At 42.3% G+C, this 15,388-nt stretch overlaps 1 non-coding gene across 1 annotated transcript; it reads left to right on the forward strand.

Moving 5' to 3' along the window:
• Positions 1 to 14,811: 14,811 nt before the first annotated feature.
• On the forward strand, positions 14,812 to 14,919 carry LOC112767559 (small nucleolar RNA R71). The gene has a single exon (XR_003185002.1). It is a non-coding gene; the product is annotated as a small nucleolar RNA R71 (small nucleolar RNA).
• The last annotated feature ends 469 nt before the right edge of the window (positions 14,920 to 15,388 follow it).

The raw sequence follows: 15,388 nt of genomic DNA on the forward strand, positions 1-15,388 counted from the left end.
GTTGGGTGTAGTAACAGACGCAAAAGGATCAATGGATCCTATTCCAACATGATCAAAAACCAACAGCTGATTAGTCGTGCGGTGACAGCGCATTTGGACCATTTTCACCGAGAGGACGGGAGGTAGCCATTGACAACGGTGAAACCCAACATAAGCTTGCCATGGAAGGGAATATGAATGATTGGATGAAGACAATAGGAAAGCAGAAGTTCAGGAGGAACAAAACATCTTCATACGCTTATCTGAAATTCTTACCAATAAATTACATAAGTATCTCTATCCTATTTTATATTTTATTCATCTTTTAATTATCAATTTTCCATAACCATTTGAATCTGCCTGATTGAGATTTACAAGATGACCATAGCTTGCTTCAAGCCGACAATCTCCGTGGGATCGACCCTTACTCACGTAAGATTTATTACTTGGACGACCCAGTGCACTTGCTGGTTAGTTGTGCAGAGTTGTGACAAAGAGTTGAGATTACAATTGTGCGTACAAAGTTGTTGGCGCCATTGATGATCACAATTTTGTGCACCAGGAACCTTGAAGAATCTTTTGCCGGTTTGCTCTTTCCGTTCTCATCAATAGGAGCGGGTGTCTTCGCCTTCTTAGATAGGGGTCTGTCTCCTAATGAAGAGTGCGCCTTAGAAGTTGATCGTTGGGGTGCCCTCTTTGCGGCCGGTTTCCTTGGAACTTTCTCCTTGCCTTTCTTGGTGGCCATCCTGAGAAAGGAGGGAAAATAGGAAAACACTAAACCCAAAGAATCATTTGAACAAAATTATGCAAGTGAAGGATAGTGCCTAAAAGAAGTAGTGCAACAAAGTGATTATAAAGGCATGGGTCACAACACTTGGCATGGGATGCAAGAGGTAATAAAGCATGCAATAGGGCATGAGAAGAGTAATCTCAAGCATCCATAACAAAGGGCAAGTCATGTTCAATGAGTATCTAATTAGCAAGCAAAATAGACTCAATGCATATAGAAGACAACAAGTTAGTGAGGAGAAGCATCAAATTCAAAGTACATTATTAAAATAAACCAAAATAGTATTCATGCATTTCCTCGAACACTTGGCGTGCAATGGACAAGCAATGAGCAATTATGAGATACTCAACCAAATTGAGCCCCAAAATGAAACATCAATCATCACTTAAGCATCACATATTGACAAAGACAAGGAAAAACAACAAGAAGATCTATCAAAATAATTCAAAGTTCAAGTTCAACATCCATGGAAAAATAAGGAAAAGGAAAGTAAGCAACTAGAAAGTAAGTACATAATCATGCAACTAAAAGAGAAACTAAGTAAAGCAACAAAAATAATCTAACTAAAAGAAGAAATGATACAAAGAAAGTAATAGATGAGATATGGAGGAAGTAGAACCTTGAGAAGTGTAAAAGAACAAGGCAAAATTTTCTTTTCTGAAAATGAGAAGGAAATAGGAGAGATGTAGTGCCACCGAAAGAGGTGGTTGTCGCGGTGAGTAGCCGGAGACGGTAGTGGTGGATTGTGGGAGGAAAAGAAGAGAAGGGGGGTGATGGAGAAAGAAGAAGGAAGAAATAAGGGAAGAGAGGGGGTGAGAAAGACAGGGCGCGCAGCTTTAAAACTGGTTTGCGCAACCGGCGCGCACGCACAGTGCGCTGGCGCGTCGGTGAGATGTTGGCAAGAGACGCATGCGCGTCAATGGCGCCCATGCGCGAGATCAGTTGTGCCCCTGGCACAGAACTAACACGAAGTTGGCATAAGTCTCTGGTTTTTATACCAAAGTTGTCATGTGGCGCAGGCGTGCGGACGCGCACAGTGCGCAAGCGCGTGCTTGAGTCAGTTGGCAACCGGCGCGGACGCGTCGGTGCGGGCACAAGTGTGGCATAAGTGTGGCATAACTCTCTGGTTTTTGTACCAGGGAGTCCACATAGCGCCATCGGCGCACGCGCGCACTGTGCGCTTGCGCGTCGATGGGCGATTTGTAAAGGTGCGCGCAGGCGGCAAGCATGCGGACGCGTGGGTTTCTGGCGCGAGATAGGCATAAAGTGGGCAGGACTCTCGGGTTTTTGGCCTAAGGGTTAGGATAGCACCACCGGTGCGCGCGCGCACAGTGCACTGGCTCGTCGGTGCCCATTTTTCCTTTTCTCTTTTTTTTTTTAACATAACAAGATCTATTCTAACACATTCTTGGTAGGTGCTTAAGCTAGTAGGCAAGAGAACACTTCACAAATTCATGCATTACTCAAAACATAGCATTCTCCCTACTTCAACAATTCATCCATACCAAAATGATGAAAACTATATGAACATCCTATCTATCCAACAAGAATAATAAAACTAGCATTCCTATGCAATCAGTCAATCATTAAGAAATCACAAAATTCACAAGAATTTAAGGTTAAAATAAGATGGTATACACAAGGAAGATCTTACCACAGTGAGGTGCCTCCCACCAAGCACTTTTCTTTAACGTCCTTAAGTTGGAAGGTCCTTTGCTTAAGCTTCCTCTCTCCTTGGTGCATCCTCCAATAGGAACACCTCTAGCTCTTTTGGGAGCTTTTAGCCATGATATTTCTTCACTCTAAGTCCATTCACCTTGAAAGTTGCTTCACTTTTTGGATCAAATAACTCCGCCACTCCATAGGGCTTTATTTCCTTCACCTTGAAAGGTCCTTCCCATCTAGAGCGGAGCTTGCCAGGCATGAATCAAAGTCTCGAGTTGTAGAGGAGAACCTCATCACCTTCTTGAAAGTCCTTCTTCCGGATGTGATGGTCATGAAATACTTTAGTCTTTTCTTTATAGATCCAGGCATTTTCATATGACTCGTTCCTCAAACACTCAAGCTCCTCTAGCTGTAATTTTCTGGCTTCACCCGCCTTGGTCAGATCCATGTTGCACTGCTTTACCGCCCAATAGGCTCTATGCTCAATTTCCACTGGAAGGTGGCATGCCTTACCATAGACGATCCGGAAGGGACTCATCCCTAACGGAGCCTTGTAGGCCGTTCTATACGCCCACAGTGCATCTCCTAACCGGAGGCTCCAATCCTTCCTTTGTGGGTTGACCACTTTCTCCAAGATTCTCTTAATTTCCCGGTTGGACACTTCCGCTTGTCCATTGGTTTGCGGATGATAAGCAGTAGCAACCTTATGCGACACTCCATAGTGCTTTAGCAATGCCTCTACTTTCCTGTTACAAATGTGGGATCCTTGGTCGCTCACGATTGCTCGTGGCGACCCATAACGGCATACAATGTTATTCCTAATGAAAGAAATGACGGTATTGGCGTCGTCAAGGCGGGTAGATATGGTCTCTACCCACTTTGACACGTAGTCAACCACTAACAGAATATACAGATACCCACTCGAGTTGGGAAACGGTCCCATAAATTCAATGCCCCATACATTAAATATCTTATAGAACAACATAGATTGCTGAGGCATTTCATCCCTTTGGGATGTGTTTCCCAACACAGAACTAGTTAGCATCCTTGAATAAGGTCGGCCACCAGAATCCACAATCCAACACCTTTTTAGCAGTCCTTTGTGGGCCAAAGTGGCTACCACATTCGGACGAATGGCAATCTTCAAGAATGGGTTAGATTTCAGACTCCGGGACACATCTTCGAATTACTTGGTCCACTCCCCTCTTCTACAAGTGAGGGTCATCCCAAATATATTATTTGGAATCACTTCTCAACTTATCCCTTTGATGTTTAGAAAACTTGGGAGGGAAGAGTTTTGCAACCAAGTAGTTCGCCATTGGGGTAAACCAAGGAAAACTTTCCAACACAGCATGCAAACTATCCAATGGGAATGAGTCATTGATCGGAAGTGGATCAAATTTTAAATTCTCAATGCGGTGATCTGCAACCAGGTTTTGAGATCCACTCCGGTCCCTAATCTCAATGTCGAATTCTTGCAAAAGCAAGATCCAATGTATGAGTCTAGGCTTTAACTCATTCTTTGTCAATAAGTACTTTAAAGCTGCATGATCCGTGTATACCACTATCTTTGACCCTAGCAAATAAGATCTAAATTTGTCTAAAGCATGAACAATAGCTAGGAGTTCCTTTTCAGTAGTGGTATAGTTGGATTGTGCCGCATCCAGTATTTTAGAAGAGCAAGCAATGGCATAAGGGAGTTTACCATCGCGCTGAGCAAGCGCAGCACCTACAGCATGGTTTGACGCATCGCACATTATCTCGAATGGCAACGTCCAGTTGGGGCCTCGCATAATCGGTGCCATGGTAAGAACTCTCCTTAGCTCTTCAAAAGCTATCACACATTCACTGTCAAACTCAAAATCCATATCTTTTTGGAGTAGGCGCGAAAATGGCAAAGCAATCTTGCTGAAATCTTTGATAAAGCGCCTGTAAAATCCTACATGTCCCAAGAACGACCGAACCTTCCTCACAGATGAGGGGTGAGGTAAAGTGGTGATAACATCGACCTTGGCCGGGTTTACAGAAATGCCTTCACTAGACACCACATGTCCCACCACTATACCTTGCCTTACCATAAAGTGACATTTTTCAAAATTTAAGACAAGGTTAGTGTCAACACATCTAGCTAGAACCTTGGCCAAGTTCTCTAAGCAACAATCAAATGAAGTTCCATAAACACTGAAGTCATCCATAAAGACTTCCAGATAATTCTCCATTAGATCGGAAAAGACACTTGTCATACACCGCTGAAAAGTAGCAGGTGCGTTACATAGTCCAAATGGCACCCTTTTATAGGCAAAGGTGCCAAAAGGACAAGTGAATGTGGTCTTTTCCTGATCTTCAGGAGCAATGTGAATCTGGAAGTAACCAGTGAATCCATCAAGAAAGCAATAATGGGATTTACCCGCCAAACGGTCCAACATTTGATCGATAAAGGGAAAAGGGTAGTGGTCCTTTCTTGTAGTGGCGTTCAATCTCCTATAATCGATGCACATGTGCCACGCATTTTGTACTCTCTTGGTGATCACACCACCATCATCCTTTTTAACCGCAGTGATGCCCGATTTCTTGGGAACGACCTAGACCGGGCTCACCCATTCACTGTCAGAAATTGGGTATATGATACCCACATCAAGTAGCCTAGTGACCTCCTTATTTACCACATCAAGGATAGTTGGGTTGAGTCTTCTTTGCGGTTGTCTAACCGGCCTAGCTCCCTCTTGGAGAAATATCTGATGCATGCACTTGCCGGGGTCAATTCCAACAATATCCGCTAGGCTCCATCCAATTGCCTTCTTGTACTTTCTTAGAACATCTAGGAGCTTTTCTTCTTCTTCACTTGAAAGATCACTAGCAATAATGACCGGAAACCTTTGGTTGTCCTCTAAGAAAGCATACTTCAAATGAGATGGAAAGGGCTTCAGTTCACTCTTTGCCTCAAGCTGAGGTTCCTTTTCATCAAGCTCATGGAGTTCATTCTTAACAACTTCCTCATGTTCATCCTCTTGGTCATCCGTCTCCTCAACAATAGGGTAGCACAACTTTTTATGGTCTTCTTCTTGCACTTCCGTTACCACTTCATCAATTACATCACATCGGAGCACGGAATGCTCTTCGGGAGGATGCTTCATGGCTTCTTCTAAATTGAACTTGATAGTCTTGTCTCCAACCTCAAAGGAATATGTGCCGGTGAAGGCATCTAACTTGAATTTAGAGGTCTTGAGGAAGGGCCTACCAAGTAGAATGGAGGATGAGCTTCTATTTTCTGTTGGAGGCATTTCAAGGATGTAAAAGTCAACTGGAAAAACCAAATCCTTGATCGCCACAAGTACATCTTCCGCTATTCCTATCACTGTGATCACACTTTTATCGGCTAAGGCAAACCTCGCCGCCGACTTCTTTAATGGAGCTAAATTCAACCGCACATAGATAGAAAGCGGCATGATACTTACACAAGCTCCCAGGTCACACATACAATCATGAAAAGTGCGCCCACCAATACAACAAGACACTAAACAAGGTCCAGGATCACCACATTTCTTTGGAATAGGTTCCATCAAGTAAGAAATTGAACTACCCAAGGATAATGTCTCCAATTTTCCTATCCTATCCTTGTGTGTAGACAAGTCTTTCAAAAATTTTGCATACTTTGGAATTTGTTGAATAGCATTAAGAAGGGGTATGGTTACCTCAACCTTCTTGAACACTTGAAGCATGTTCAAATCAAATTCCGGTGTTTTCATTGCTTTCTTCACCATGGATGGGAATGGAATAGGAATAGACTCATCCACTATAGCTTTCCTCTTGGGTTCCTTGAGGCTTACTCCTTTTTCCTCATGGCCTTTGTCTACCACCTCTTCTTCATGTGTAGCTTCAACAACCACTTCTTCCTCATGAATGTCTACCATGACCCTTGGAGGTATCTCCTCCAATGTAGTCCCTGACCGTAGAGTGATGGCGTTGAGACCGCCCTTTGGGTTTGGTAGGGGTTGGGATGGAAGGTTAGAAAAGTTTGAGGGTTGGTTGGTGTTGTTGTTGGGATTTGATGGTTGGTTTGACATGGCCATCCTTGAAAGCATGTTGGTGAGGTTAGCCAATTGAGCACCCAAGGCATCAAATTGAGCCTTGTTGCTCTCGTCCCGTTTCTCCATGGCAGCTCTAAACTCATCAACTTTATTGTTGGAAGATGGAGGAGTTTGGTTGGATTGTTGTCTATGGTGTGGTGCTTGGTACTTGGTGTAGTTGTTTTGGTTTTGGTTGGAGTGGCCTTAGTTGGCTTGGTAGTTGGTGTTGTTATGGTGGTATTGGGATGAAGATTGGTTGTTGTTGTGGTGAGAAGAAGAGTTGTTCCATCTTTGGTTTTGATAGCTCCCTTGTGCATTATCCCTCTACCCTTGATGTTGATTACCACCTTAAGGGTAATTGTTTTGGCCTTGAGAAGGATAGGGTGGACGGTTGTTGTAATTCACATTGGCTACTACAAGAGCATGTTCCTCTTGAATTTGATGGCATTGATCGGTGTAATGTGTGGTGCTAGAGCACAAACCACAAATCCTAGGAGGGCCTTCAAGTTGAGCAACTGGAGGTGGGGCTTGGATGGCTTGGATGGAGTAGTATTCCTTTTGATCCTTTTGTATTTGTGTAAGGATGGTTGTCATATCCCCAAGTGCTTTAGTCAGGCTTGATTCGGAAGGCGACGGTTCTACCACACCCTTGAGAGGATTACTTCTCACCCTTGTATGTTGTGTAGCTTCGGCAATATCCTTTATCAAATTCCAAGCTTCTCCCTCCATTTATTTTTCGAAAGGGAACCACTACTAGAAGCGGTAAGCAATCTTCTATCTTCCACACAAAGACCTCCGGTGAAGTAGCTAATGAGCAAGTGAGTGTTCATTCCATGATGTGGACAAGATTCTAATAGCCTCCTAAACCGAGACCAATACTCATACAAACTCTCTTGGTCTTTTTGCATTATGCCTGAAATCTACTTCTGGATGTAGTCGGTCTTCTCCAGTGGGAAGAATTTATCTAGAAACTCTCTTATCAAGAAATCCCAATTGGTCACAATCTCATTCGGTAGCGAATAAAACCATGTATTTGCTTGCCCTTCAAGAGATAAAGGGAAGGCAAAAACCATGATAGCCACTTCATCGATTCCATGCTTTCGAGCCGTAGAACAAGCAACTTGAAAATCTCTTAGATGTCGGATGGGGTCTTGACCTGGCAACCCATGATATTTAGGAAGTAGATGTATCAAGCTACTCTTCAACTCAAAGTTTGGATCAAGGTTAGGGTACCTTGCTTGCAACAGTTGAAGTATGATATACGGAGCTCCTTGCTTATGCAAAGTGATCCGTCGTGGCTCCGCCATGTGTGGCTCACCTGTAGGATGCAAAGATGTATTATTAATGCCAACAGAAGAATAGGAAGTAGCGGACTCCAAATCACTCTCGGTACCGCCTAGTGATTTGGTATGTTCCTCAAGAGAGGTCGAAGTACTAGCCGTATAATCCAACCACCGTCTAGCTTGCTGAGTATGTAACAAAGTTCTTTCAATCTCGGGATCAAAATCGGCTAAGCTAGAATTCGGTTGAGACCAAGTCATCAAACTTGAGGGTCATAGCACAAATATAAAAGAAATCTAAACTATAGCTAAGTATTGAAAGCAATTAAACTATCTACAATATTCACATATTTACTGGTGCACGAAATTGTGATCTCATGCAATGGCGCCAAAAACTCTATACGCACGTCTTAATAAATCGTTTTTCATTCACAACTTCGATACAACTAACCAGCAAGTGCACTGGGTCGTCCAAGTAATAAAACCTTACGTGAGTAAGGGTCGATCCCACTGAGATTGTTGGTAAGAAGCAAGCTATGGTCACCTTGTAAATCTCAGTCAGGCGGATATCAAATAGTTATGGAGTTTTCGAAAATAGATAAGAAATAATTAGAAAATAAAGATAGAATTACTTATGTAATTCATTGGTGAGAATTTCATATAAGCGTATAGAGATGCCTTCGTTCTTCTGAACTTCTACTTTCCTGCTGTCTTCATCCAATCAGTCCTACTCCTTTCCATGGCTGGCTTTATGTAAGGACATCACCATTGTCAATGGCTACTTTTCATCCTCTTTGTGAAAATAGTCCGATGCGCTATCACTACATGGCTAATCATCTGGAGGCATCACCGTGGTCAATGGCTTCATCCTATCCTCTTGTGAAAATGGTCCAAATGCTCTGTCACAGCACGGCTAATCATCTGAGGTTCTCGATCATACTGGAATAGGATTTACCCTCCTTTTGCGTCTGTCACTACGCCCAGTACTCATGAGTTTGAAGCTCGTCACAGTCATTCAATCCCAGAATCCTACTCGGAATACCACAGACAAGGTTTAGACTTTCCGGATTCTCATGAATGCCGCCATCAATCTAGCTTATACCACGAAGATTCTGATTAAGAGATCCAAGAGATAATCATTCAATCTAAGGTGGAACGGAAGTGGTTGTCAGGCGCGCATTCATGGGAGAATGATGATGATTGTCACGTTCATCACATTCATGTTGAAGTGCGAATGAATATCTTAGAAGCGGAACAAGTTGAATTGAATAGAAAAACAGTAGTACTTTGCATTAATTCATGAGGAACAGCAGAGCTCCACACCTTAATCTATGGAGTGTAGAAACTCTACCGTTGAAAATACATAAGTGAAAGGTCCAGGTATGGCCGAATGACCAGCCCCCAAAACGAGATCACAGGATCAAAAATACAATCCAGGATGTCTAATACAATAGTAAAAAGTTCTATTTATAATAAACTAGCTACTAGGGTTTACAGAAATAAGTAATTGATGCATAAATCAACTTCCGGGGCCCACTTGGTGTGTGCTTGGACTGAGCTTTAGCTTTCCACATGCAGAGGCTTCTTTTGGAGTTGAACGCCAGGTTGTAACGTGTTTCTGGCGTTCAACTCTGGTTTGAGACGTGTTTCTGGCGTTTAACTCCAGATAGCAGCGTTGAACTGGCGTTCAACGCCCTTTTACGTCGTCTAAACTCGGCCAAAGTATGAATTATTATATATTGCTGGAAAGCTCTGGATGTCTACTTTCCAACGCAATTGGAAGCGCACCATTTTGAGTTCTGTAGCTCCAGAAAATCCACTTTGAGTGCAGGGAGGTTAGAATCCAACAGCATCAGCAGTCCTTCTTCTACCTCTGAATCTGATTTTTGCTCAAGTCCCTCAATTTCAGCCAGAAAATACCTGAAATCACATAAAAACACACAAACTCATAGTAAAGTCCAGAAATATGAATTTAACACAAAAACTAATAAAAACATCCCTAAAAGTAACTAGATTCTACTAAAAATATACTAAAAACAATGCCAAAAAGCGTATAAATTATCCGCTCATCACAACACCAAACTTAAATTGTTGCTTGTCCCCAAGCAACTGAAAATCAAATAGGATAAAAAGAAGAGAATATACTATAAATTCTAAACTATCAATGAAACATAGCTCCAATCAGATGAGCGGGACTTGTAGCTTTTTGCCTTTTGAATAGTTTTGGCATCTCACTTCATCCATTGAAGTTCAGAATGATTGGCTTCTATAGGAACTCAGAGTTCAGATAGTGTTATTGATTCTCCTAGTTCAGTATGTTGATTCTTGAACACAGCTACTTTATGAGTCTTGGCCGTGGCCCTAAGCACTTTGTTTTCCAGTATTACCACCGGATACATAAATGCCACAGACACATAACTGGGTGAACCTTTTCAGATTGTGACTCAGCTTTGCTAAAGTCCTCAATTAGAGGTGTCCAGGGTTCTTAAGCACACTCTTCTTTTGCTTTGGACCTTGACTTTAACCGCTCAGTCTCAAGTTTTCACTTGACACCTTCACTCCACAAGCACATGGTTAGGGACAGCTTGGTATAGCCGCTTAGGCCAGGATTTTATTCCTTTAGGCCCTCCTATCCACTGATGCTCAAAGCCTTGGGATCCTTTTTATTACCCTTGCCTTTTGGTTTTAAGGGCTATTGGCTTTTTGCTCTTGCCTTTTGGTTTTAAGAGCTTTTGGCTTTTTTTCCTTGCTTTTTCTTTCTATTTATTTTTTTTCGCTTTTTTTTTTCTGCAAGCTTTGTTCTTTGCTGCTTTTTCTTGCTTCAAGAATCATTTTTATGATTTTTTAGATTTATCAAATAACATGTCTCCTTGTCATCATTCTTTCAAGAGCCAACATATTTAACATTCTTAAACAACAACTTCAAAAGACATATGCACTGTTCAAGCGTTCATTCAGAAAACAAAAAGTATTGTCACCACATCAATATAATTAAACTAAGTTCAAGGAAAAATTTGAAACTCATGTACTTCTTGTTCTTTTGAATTAAAACATTTTTTCATTTAAGAGAGGTGATGGATTCATAGGACATTCATAACTTTAAGACATAGTTACTAATTACTAATGATCATGTAATAAGACACAAACATGGATAAGCACTTAACATAAAGAAAACGAAAAACAGAGAATTTAAGAACAAGGAATGAATCCACCTTAGTGATGGTGGCGTTTCCTTCTTGAGGAACCAATGATGTCCTTGAGCTCTTCTATGTCTCTTCCTTGTCTTTGTTGCTCCTCCCTCATTGCTTTTTGATCTTCTCTAATTTCATGAAGGATGATGGAGTGCTCTTGATGTTCCACCCTTAATTGTCCCATGTTGGAACTTAATTCTCCTAGGGAGGTGTTGATTTGCTCCCAATAGTTTTGTGGAGGAAAATGCATTTGAGGCATCTCCGGGATCTCATGGTGATAAGCTTCATGCGTCTCTTGAGCTCCATGAATGGGCTCTCTTGTTTGCTCCATCCTTTTCTTAGTGATGGGCTTCTCTTCCTCAATGGGAATGTCTCCTTCTATGTCAATCCCAGCCGAATTGCATAGATGGCAAATGAGGTGAGGAAAAGCTAACCTTGCCATAGTGGAGGACTTGTCAGCCACCTTGTAGAGTTCTTGAGGTATAATCTCATGAACTTCCACCTCTTCTCCAATCATGATGCTATGGATTATGATGGCCCGGTCTATAGTAACTTCAGACCAGTTGCTAGTGGGAATGATTGAGCGTTGAATGAACTCCAACCATCCTCTAGCTACAGGCTTAAGGTCCAGTCTTCTCAGTTGAACTGGTTTGCCTTTTGAGTCAATCTTCCATTGAGCTCCTTCCACACATATGTCCATGAGGACTTGGTCCAACCTTTGATCAAAGTTGACTCTCCTTGTGTAGGGGCGTGCATCTCCTTGCATCATAGGCAAGTCAAATGCCAACCTCACATTTTCTGGACTAAAATCTAAGTATTTCCCCCGAACCATGGTGAGATAATTCTTTGGGTTCGGGTTCTTACTTTGATCATGGTTCCTAGTGATCCATGCATTGGCATAGAACTCTTGAACCATTAGGATGCCGACTTGTTGGATGGGGTTTGTTAGAACTTCCCAACCTCTTCTTTGGATTTCATGTCGGATCTCCGGATACTCATTTCTCTTGAGCTTGAAAGGGACCTCGGGGATTACCTTCTTCTTGGCCACAACATTATAGAAGTGGTCTTGATGAGCTTTGGAGATGAATCTTTCCATCTCCCATGACTCAGAGGTGGAAGCTTTTGTCTTCCCTTTCCCTTTTCTAGAGGATTCTCCGGTCTTAGGTGCCATCAATGGTAATGGAAAAATAAAAAGCTTATGCTTTTACCACACCAAACATAGAATATTGCTCGCCCTCAAGCAAGAGAAGGAAGAATAGATGAAGAAGAAGAAGAAAATATGGAGGAGAGGAGGGAGAGGTGTATTCGGCCAAGAAGAGAAGAGAGGGTTGTGTTGTGTGAAAATAAGGAAGAATGGAGGGCTTTATATAGGGAAGGGAGGGGGGGTAAAGTTCGGCCATAAGGGTGGGTTTTGTGTGGTAAATTGATTTTAAATTTTGAAGGTAGGTGGAGTTTATGAGGTAGGTTTACGGGGAAGAGTGGATGATATGAGTGGTGAAGTGGTGATAGGTAAGAGAGATTGAGGTGATTGGTGAAGAGTTTTGGGGAAGAGTGTTTATTGGGAAGAGAGGATGAACATTGAGAAGAGGGAAGAGAATGAGTGGTGGTAGGTGGGGATCCTGTGGGGTCCACAGATGCTGAGTTGATCCTGTGGGGTCCACAGATCCTGAGGTGTCAAGGAATTGCATCCCTGCACTAATTAGGCATGTAAAATGCCTTTGCATGCAATTTTGGCGTTTAAACGCTGAATTGATGCTTGTTCTAGGCGTTCAACGCCCAGATGCAGCATATTTCTGGCGTTGAACGCCAGCCAGATGCTTGTTTCTGGCGTTCAGCGCCAGCTCTTCCTCACTGTGCATTTCTGGCGTCTGAACGCCAGGATGCTGCTTGTTTCTGGCGTTCAACGCCAGAAACATGCTCTGTTCTGGCGTTGAACGCCAAACAGATGCTCCTTACTGGCGTTTAAACGCCAGTGAGATCCTCCTCCAGGGTGTGATTTTTCTTCTGCTGTTTTTAATTCCGTTTTCAATTTTTATATTTATTTTGTGACTCCACATGATCATGAACCTAATAAAACATGAAATAACAATAAAAATAAAATAAGATAAATAAAAATTGGGTTGCCTCCCAACAAGCGCTTCTTTAATGTCAATAGCTTTACGGTGGGCTCTCATGGAGCCTCACAGATGTTCAGAGCATTGTTGAGACTCCCCAACACCAAACTTAGAGTTTGGATATGGGAGTTCAACACCAAACTTAGAGTTTGACTGTGGGGGCTCTGGTTGACTCTGTTTTGAGAGAAGCTTATTGTGCCTCTTTCCCATGTTTACAGAAGGATGTCCTTGAGTTTTAAACTCAAGGGAGTCCTCATTCAATTGAAGGACTAATTCACCTCTGTCAACATCAATCACAGCTCTTGCTGTGGCTAGGAAAGGACTTCCAAGGATGATGAATTCATCCTCATCCTTCCCAGTATCTAGGATTATGAAATCAGCAGGGATGTAAAGGCCTTCAACCTTTACTAATATGTCCTCTACTTGTCCATAAGCCTATTTTCTGGAATTATCTACCATCTCTAATGAGATTTTAGCAGCTTGTCCCTCAAAGATTCTCAGTTTCTCCATTACAGAGAGTGGCATGAGGTTTATTCCTGACCCCAGGTCACATAGAGCCTTCTCAAAGGTCATGGTGCCTATGGTACAAGGTATCAGGAACTTTCCAGGATCCTGTTTCTTCTGAGGCAATCTCAGTTGATCCAATGCATTCAGTTCATTGGTGGACAGGGGAGGTTCATCTCCCCAAGTCTCATTACCAAATAAATTGGCATTCAGCTTCATGATTGCACCAAGGAACTTGGCAACTTGCTCTTCAGTAACATCTTCATTCTCTTCAGAAGAGGAGTACTCTTCAGAGCTCATGAATGGCATAAGGAGGTTCAATGGAATCTCTAAGGTCTCTAAATGAGCCTCAGATTCCTTTGGTTCCTCAGAAGGAAGCTCCTTATTGATCACTGGACGTCCCAGGAGGTCTTCCTCCTTGGGATTCACGTCCTCCCCTTCCTCTTTGGATTCGGCCATGATGGTTATATCAATGGCCTTGCACTCTCCTTTTGGATTTTCTTCTGTATTGCTTGGGAGAGTACTAGGAGGGATTTCAGTGATCCTTTTACTCAGCTGGCCCACTTGTGCTTCCAAATTTCTAATGGAGGACCTTGTTTCATTCATGAAACTCACAGTTGCCTTAGATAGATCATAGACTAAATTTGCTAAGCTAGATGGATTCTGCTCAGAATTTTCTGTCTGTTGATGAGTGGATGATGGAAAAGGCTTGCTATTGCTAAACCTGTTTCTTCCACCATTATTAAAGCCTTGTTGAGGCTTTTGTTGATCCTTCCATGAGAGATTTGGGTGATTTCTCCATGAGGGATTATAGGTTTTTCCATATGGTTTACCAATGTAATTCACCTCTACTATTGCAGGGTTCTAAGGATCATAAGCTTCTTCTTTAGAAGATGCCTCTTGAGTACTGTTGGATGCAGCTTGCATTCCATTCAGACTCTGAGAAATCATATTGACTTGCTGAGTCAATATTTTATTCTGAGCCAATATGGCATTCAGAGTATCAATTTCAAGAACTCCCTTCTTCTGAAGCGTCCCATTACTCACAGGATTCCTCTCAGAAGTGTACATGAACTGGTTATTAGCAACCATATCAATGAGTTCTTGAGCTTCTGCAGGCGTTTTCTTTAGGTGAATACATCCACCTGCAGAAGTATCCAATGACATCTTAGCTAATTCAGACAGACCATCATAGAATATATCCAGGATGGTCCATTCTGAAAGCATGTCAGAAGGACACTTTTTGGTCAGTTGCTTGTATCTCTCCCAAGCTTCATAGAGGGATTCACCTTCCTTCTGTCTGAAGGTTTGAACATCCACTCTAAGCTTACTCAGCTTTTGGGGAGGAAAGAACTTGGCTAAGAAAGCCTTGACCAGCTTATCCCAAGAGTTCAGGCTATCCTTAGGTTGAGAGTCCAACCATATTCTAGCTCTGTCTCTCACAGGAAAAGGGAAAAGCATGAGCCTGTAGACTTCAGGATCTACTCTATTAGTCTTAACAGTATCATAGATCTGCAAGAATTCAGTTAAGAACAGAAAAGGATCTTCAGATGGAAGTCCATGAAACTTGCAGTTTTGTTGCATCAGAGAAACTAATTGAGGTTTCAGCTCAAAATTGTTTGCTCCAATGGTAGGGATGGAGATGCTTCTTCCATGTAAATTAGAATTAGGTGCAGTAAAGTCACCAAGCATCCTCCTTGCATTATTATTATTTTCGGCTGCTATCTCCTCTTCATGTTCGAAAATTTCTGAAAGGTGCTTGCTGGATAGTTGTAATTTAGCTTCTCTTAGTTTCCTC

The sequence above is a fragment of the Arachis hypogaea genome, chromosome 17 (assembly GCF_003086295.3).
Source record: "Arachis hypogaea cultivar Tifrunner chromosome 17, arahy.Tifrunner.gnm2.J5K5, whole genome shotgun sequence".
Lineage (NCBI taxonomy): Eukaryota > Viridiplantae > Streptophyta > Magnoliopsida > Fabales > Fabaceae > Arachis > Arachis hypogaea.